General features: G+C 38.6%; 1 long non-coding RNA gene across 1 annotated transcript; it reads left to right on the top strand.

Moving 5' to 3' along the window:
* Nucleotides 1-1,549: 1,549 nt before the first annotated feature.
* On the top strand, nucleotides 1,550-6,795 carry LOC130259272 (uncharacterized). The gene is made up of 3 exons (XR_008841604.1): nucleotides 1,550-2,000; nucleotides 3,847-3,985; nucleotides 4,400-6,795. It is a non-coding gene; the product is annotated as an uncharacterized LOC130259272 (long non-coding RNA).
* The last annotated feature ends 790 nt before the right edge of the window (nucleotides 6,796-7,585 follow it).

Below are 7,585 nucleotides of genomic sequence, written 5' to 3'. Positions count from 1 at the left end.
GTTGGTGGCATGATTCAGCCACCACCAACACAAAACAAAGGATAAGGAACAGAGCCAGTTTATTCAGAAAACTTTCAAATCTCTCATTGTTTTGGATTTGGCTTCTGTCCAATGCAAAATGCATTTTGGTCTTCCTACAGCTGCCATGTAGAGTGGACCCTGAGGTAGTAGGAAACTGCTCAATTACTAGAACTGTAGTGTGCCATTTATTCTGTAAATGAGTGAGTAAATCCAGGAAGAAATACAAACACTAAAATGTTATTATTTTATTTTGTCCAAACCAGCCAGGATGCTTTACCAACTAGCTCTTCCTCTAATCCTTTACTATGATTACTGCACTGTTAATGTGTTTCAGCTGTCATCCAGAAAAATCACATCTCAAAGCCAATTCTGTCCTTCTCCTGTCCCTCCCACAAGGTAGAGCTCCACTGAAAACCAGAAGTCTTGACTGACCAACCAAAGGACAATTTCAGGGCACTTTAAGAACATCTGTTCCTGTATTTTGTCATGGACTTATTCTCTTAAAATAAGAGAATAAGCAGGTTTCCCAGGCCCTGCATCCAAGCCTCTCACTTGTGCAGCCTCTGTAGGAGCATCATGGCTGGTTTGAACACTTGGAGAATACATTTGGCATGGATGGTACCAGCCAGTCTTGTAGTTCATGGTAGCTTAAATTTGTGGGGCAGGATGTGCTGAAGAGTTTAGATTTAGCACACAAACATGGTAATCACAACTTGTCAGAAAAGCCCCTGAATATGAAGCTCTGAAATCAAGAGCAAATATTGGCCACAGTGCTTCCAGCAGTTTATCAGTGGAGATGTGGCAAATCCTTTCAGTTGCTGATCTGATAAACTCTTCATACTGACAGAACTGTGCTTCTGTTATTTTCTACATGCACTATGGACTGTAAGAAAGATTGATTTTTCCAGAAACCACTTTTAACTGATTTTGGGACAGTCACAGTTGTTTAACTACAGAAAAGTAGACTTTAGTAATTTGTTTTCTGTCTAAGTCCTTCTACTATAAAGCTGGCAGCACACACAGAGAACAAGTGCCAACATCAGCACTTCCTTTAAAATAAACAGCAACACAGATAACATTTACATGTTACAAAGAAGTGGTTCATTTGGTATTTTCTTTCTCTATTGTAGCCAAGCTATAAGGCTGAAATATTCTTCCTTGAAACCATGAGAGAAATAAATTATTTAAAAGTAAAAAATCTCTAGAAAGTGACGTAGCAAGTGGTTTTACTTTCTCAGAATTTTGGCTGTAAGAAAACACATTTTAAGCGGTCAACTCAACCAAAAATTCTGATAGGAAAAAAGTGACCAAATTTCAAATACCCTGTCAGGATTACAATTTCTAATTTAAGATCTGATGAACATAGCTTGCAAGGATTTGGATCAGCTAAAGCATCCAACAGAACCTGATCTGGATTAGGGAGCTGTAGTAGAGTAAAATTCATATGCATTTCAGGAAGGACAGGATATGCTAATTATCTGTCAATATGACTACTTCTAGTAAACACTGTACTTATATAAACATTTGGGTTAAAATATTAGAAATCATATTAGACTGACAGAAAACTTGTAGCTATGTTAAGCCTAAAATAATTCTGAGTATCTTCATTTTATGAAGCTCTTACATAACCTAGGAGCTGGCAGGAGTTAGACTGACTCAGAATCCCTGGGTACTTCTGGGTTTTAAGTATGTCATACTAGTGTCCTTTCACTCCAGCTGAAGAAAAATGATTCTAATGTTCCAGTGACTTCAAATGAAGTTTCCTTTTTTTTTTTTTTTTCTAGACAGGACCCTTTAGAACAGGACTAGCAAATGTGGGAAGAAGGGATAAGTAACACTCTGCCTTTTTTATCCCTATTAAAACATGGTTGGTATTTTAGATATATGAAATCCTGATGACCAGACTCATATCAATCCTAATGCTGCTGACAGTTTTGTGGAGGAGATCTTTGGAGATAACATGGAAAACAAAACTCAGAGTGAGTATAAAACTAGAGTTGTCTATTAATATTTAAGACCATCTTGTTTTGTTCTGTTTGTTGGAGGTTTTTAATAAAATCATTTTACTGGCTAACTTGCCAATCTAATTGATTGTGTGGTGGTACCAGAAGTGACAAATGATCTGCTTCCACAGTAAATGTATCTGCTAAGTGATTGCTCCAGAAGAAGGGGAAACATGTTTATATTTCCTAACCTATAGATTATTATGTTACCCTCACTGATCAGGATGCACTGTACAGCCAGTGGTGAACACATTCAAGCTTTCCTGTAGGTAGCTTTAGAGTGGAAGAGGTCAAATTGAACTAATGTAGTTTCTCAGCCAGTCTACTAAAATCAATGCAACTCGAATTTCAACAACCACTAAAAAGGGCATAATGTGATTTAAATTATATTGTTATTTAGATCTTGTCTACACAATAAGTTGTACCAGATTTGCTAATGATGTGTGTGGTTTGAAAATTGAATTAGTTTCTGCTGCTGAAAGATTATTTATAGACAAAACCCAAAGAGTTAAGAATGCCAGGAGTCTGCATCCCAGTCCAAATCCTTATGGGCTTGTTGACACTGTGTAGAGGAGCAATGGGAAAGATCTCCTGGCTGGCACTGCCCAAGCCCACTCAGCCCTTACAGCAAAGCAGTTTTGCAGAAGATGAATCACCTTGGACCCTGGAGTGGCAGTCTGTGAACATGACTAAACATTTGAGGCCACATTTCCACATTGTACTGAGCCCTTTGTGTCCAGGGTATTCTCACAGAGATGCTTGAGAGAGCCTTCACCCAAAAGGAAACCTTTACAGATTACAGACTGCAGGGAAAGAAATCTGGTTTGATATGGGGAAAACACAGAATGGAAGAAAGTGAGTATAATGGCAGTAAATTTATCCTTATAATTTAATTCTGCAGTGATTCCTTCTTAATCAGATAATCACTGTAAGCTAGCTGTGATTTAGAGGAAATATTTATGTTGGTAACTCAGTGCAGTTTGGTAGCTACTTGCTTTGCAGAGGAACTGCTTATGATAAAAGAGTATTGTTGGAAACATTTATTTCTTGTCTACAATTCTACTGGTTATGGAAAGAGACTTAATGACATTAAATATTGATTATATACCAAGCCCACATCCTTCCTTTTCCCTGAGAACACCAAGGATTTGGGTCTTCTGCTGTTCAGAAGCAGAGTTTGAGAAACCTGTTCTGTTGTTAGGAGTTGATCATTTTATGTGCTCACCTGGACAGCACTGGTGAGTAGATGTCTATCAGGGAGAGGTTTACAAGCCTGTCAGTCCCACCCATTGCTCCCACTGTCCCCCTTCACTGCTGACCAAAGCCTGCAGCCTGTGGGGATGTACCAAGGTTGTGAGGCAAAGAATGCCCAGTGCTTTCAGAGATCACACACTGCTCAGTAGGCTCCTCCTTTCCTGTGTTTATGTTACACCCCCTGTCAGCACAGCCGTGCTTCCCATGCTACGCCTTGATGCCTGCAAAGGAGCCAAAGCCTGCTCTGGTGTGGATCTGTTGTGGGGACTTGTGAGGATGTTTGCCTCTTACATTAATGCTACTTAAAACACGGAGCACATTGTAAATACATTTGTTTTCAATAAAAAAGTATAATTCAAAGCAAAAACAATGAAACAAAGCAGCACATTTGTCAGCCCAGTAAGAACTGGGCACAGTTATGTCTCAGTTTTAGAAACTATTGAATGGGTTATCTATTTTCTACTTCTAGAGGAACAGCAGACTTTTTGTGGTTCAGATTCTGGGTAGGACATTTGTGGTTGAGCCTCTGGTCTGTATTGGTAGTAACACTTTCTTTCTTGGGCGACAGCTGGAAATGATGATTCATCTTCATGAAGGAAATCTGTCAATGAAACAGTATAATTAAAACAGTCCATAGCACAGGGTTAGCAATGAACCAGGACACTGAAACCAACTGCCAGAGCGGTGCCACACATGCTTGTGTTATGGTAAGTGTGTAATGCAGTCACAATGCTGATATAGCCTGGCCTGTGATCATGAGTCTATGAATTTAATTGATTTGGGGGATGGGGATAGGTTACAGGCTCTCTAACACTGAATTATTTCTAATGAAGTTAGAGAAGAGGATGAAATTAATGCTTCTAAATTAATGTTTCTGTTTCCGCAAGAAAATGTCTACAAGCACATTATACAGAACCAAGGAAATTGGTTAGCACTACAGAGCAAACTCCTTTCATTCATTCATTCATTCACTGAAAAAAATATTGTTTAAGTTGGGCTGTGAACTCTAAATTGAAACATGTAAAGATGCACCTATCTTTAAGCCTTGCCTGGCTGCATGTAAGTGGATGTGGCTTAGGTTCATTGTTTGTTCTTGAATTTTTCTTTTTTTTTTTTTAAAGCACCGACATTTAAGACATACAAAGAAAAATGGCCTCAGGGGAACCACCTCCAATGAATCACAGAAGGTTTGTTCAAACAGTTTTCGATTACTCACTCTGAGCACACATTGGCTGAAGAGGTTTAGATAATCTGCTGTACAGGAACGGATTGGTGGGGAGGATCACCAGACAGCATTGCACCAGCCCACGTCATTTCTGGATGCCCTCCAAAGGCAGGACGCAAACACAACTGCTGAGCAGCCTGTTCCTGCCAGAGCGTAGGGAGGCACTGGCCCAGCAGTGCCCTGCAGGAAACTTTCCCTTCCAGGACACGGGGAAGTTTTGTGCTGCAGCATTCATGGGAGCATGGAGAAACCTGCTCCTGCTGCTCTCTCGTTCCACCAGCTGTGGATTTTTGTGGCTGGATACAGTTGGACAGAGAGCAGTCACTCAAGTTCCATCATGTACTCGGGGCAGGCTTACGTACAACATAAGCACTTCTAAAATGCTGCAGTCTGGCTTTGCTTCTTTTTTGGTTCTGAGGTCAGTTCACTGTTTATTATCTGAATGCAAAAAGCAGCAGACAGGTAATGTGGGAGGAGCATACTTGTGCCTTCTCAATTTTAAATCCCTTTAATATTTTGCTTCTCAGTCAGATTTACTAAATAATTCCCACCCATGTTTCCATATTTTGCCAAATTATTTTGTAAAATTTAAGGTTTATTGATGTTATTCTGACTGAATAAATAGTGTACTCATGACTGATTTCACAATTAATTCTAGGATATATGCCACGTTATTTCAAAGTACTATGATAACTTGCAGTATTTAGACTGCAAGCTTAATCCAGATCTGGAATCTGAAATTAATTTTAACCTGATCAGTTTTATTGTCATGTCATAGACACCTTCTGAGGAGTAAGCTACTAAAACAAAATACCGTAGGCTCTTCTGGTAGAGAGTAAAAATACAGGCAAAAAAGAAAGTGAGAGTCAAATTCCCTCATATATTGATTTAATAAACTGCCTTTTCACACCCCAGGGATAAAAAATCCCCAACACAATGAAGCTGTTTCTAAAAGTATTCTTAGTGAGCTGAGTGGAAATACTCAGAATCATGATTACTTGTTTATTGGAGTGGGTGGTTATTTTTTCTTATTTTATTAATAGGTACATGTTTTTCTAGCATCTTTCTGATCCCTGTGCTCCCAGCCTTGGAACAGCAGGGCCTGCAGGAAGGGTGGTGCTAGGCATGGGAACACCCCTGAGCACTGGACAGGTGTTGGAGCTGGAAGGGATAATCTTCTGTTTAGACATGGTACCAATACTGGTCTAGGTAAACATGTCACTTGCTGTCTGCTCTGACTGATTCCCAGAGCTCATGTCCATAACATCCTGGCCTATTGGTACTTCCAGGAGACTGAAGCCAAGGTAACTATTTATGCTAATATTAACTTTGTGGAAAGCAGATGCAAACATATCAATGAGGGCTGACATCATGATTAAAGATTTTCCTTCTTTTCCTAAAGATTTGTGTACTTTTACATCAAATCTAAAATACACTTACTACAACATCTTTTGGCATAAACTGAGTGTTTCTTGGGGCATGTTGATGGCCATATACCACCATCCTCTTCTACACTGACTTGTGCACACACACTGTTTTCTGTTCATCAGTCTGAGGATGTGCTCCAAGAGCAGCTCTGAGTCTGAGCAGAGTCCCAGGCTGTGATTAAACTCCTCAGAATGTTTGCATCCCCAAATGACCACGCGCTCTGAGCCCAGTGATGATGAAATGCAGAAGAGCTGTAATGCCTTCTTGGTTTTGGGACCTAACCCTTGCCAAATACCTCACTAGGGCTTCTAGGCTTCTGTGTCCAGCATCTCAATTTCCAGGGTTCCACTATCCAAACTCTGGATGAACCTCACATTGTTATGACCAAGATTAAGCCCAGAATCAAGTAAGATAAATCAATCATAGGCTTATATGTGCAAGGGATATAAACAGAAGAAAATGTGCCATTTCAACATGGGATCTTTTTTAGAATAGCACCATATTCACACTATAAAATTCTTGCTTGTGTGTCCATGCACTTGTGCTCCCTCCTGCCAGAAATTATTTTATAAAGTGGCACTTAAAAACAACAGAAAACGCCAACTGAAAATGTGATGCAAATGTTCATGCATTTAAATCCATGAGAAACTTAGATGGATAGCCAGTTCAAGCATAAAGTGCTCAGATGGCCAGACCATATACAAGCTTAAGTACACAAAAAAAATTTGTGCTTTGTAGACAGAGGAGGGAAAGAAAAAGAAAAAGAAAATGTATTTATGTGCTGTGAGCTTACACATATTTAACTGGTTAGTCTGAACTTTCCTAAGGGTCCCTAAAAATAAACTGACAACATCTTAAACTACTTATGACAAATAGAATTGCAGGAAAACTATTGTTTCCAAATGTGCATTAAAAAAACAAAAAAACAAAAAAAAAAAAAAAAAAAAAAACAAAAAAAAAAAAAAAAAAACAAAAAAAAAAAAAACCAAAAAAAGAGAGAACATGAGGCTGTTCTGTAAGAGAAAGAATCTTAATGGAAAACTTATAGAACTCTGAGTTCTATATGAACTGTATATGTATATGTTCTATATGAGCTGTATGAAAGGAGTAGATGAGCCTTGCTGCTTAACAAAATTTTATCTGTTGGTAACTTCAGATTAACTTCAGAATATATGTTTCAATTCAATTCAAAAATTCAATTAATATACTTCCAACTAGTGCTTATTTTACTGCAGAGGCAATAGACAGAGATTAATACAGGTCTGTCTTCTTCTTTGCCATTTCTGCTTTGTGTAATAGGAAGACAAGGGCAGAACAAATGTTTGAAAAGTTCACTGTGACCCACTTTGAAATATCAGACTGTTTCTGACCAGAACCAGGCCAACATTCAGGCTAAAGATATGGAAATGTATTTATCAAAAGGCAAGGAAAACTTTGAACTTAGGTGTCAGGATAGACTAATGACATTCTGTATATAAATGCTTCTAAATTTTAGTTGATTTAGGGCTCTTCCCCAGCTGCTGCAAAATAAAAGTGCAAAAGCTTAATCATCTCCTTCCTCTAAAACAGATAAATGTTCTGTTTGTGGGCCTCTTTATTTGCATACTTTCCAAAGTTTGTTCACTGTTTAAGAAAAAAAAACAACCCTAATGTA

The sequence above is a fragment of the Oenanthe melanoleuca genome, chromosome 14 (genome assembly GCF_029582105.1).
Source record: "Oenanthe melanoleuca isolate GR-GAL-2019-014 chromosome 14, OMel1.0, whole genome shotgun sequence".
NCBI lineage: Eukaryota > Metazoa > Chordata > Aves > Passeriformes > Muscicapidae > Oenanthe > Oenanthe melanoleuca.
Note: the sequence above shows the minus strand (reverse complement) of the source record. Positions and strands in the feature narration are given on the sequence as shown.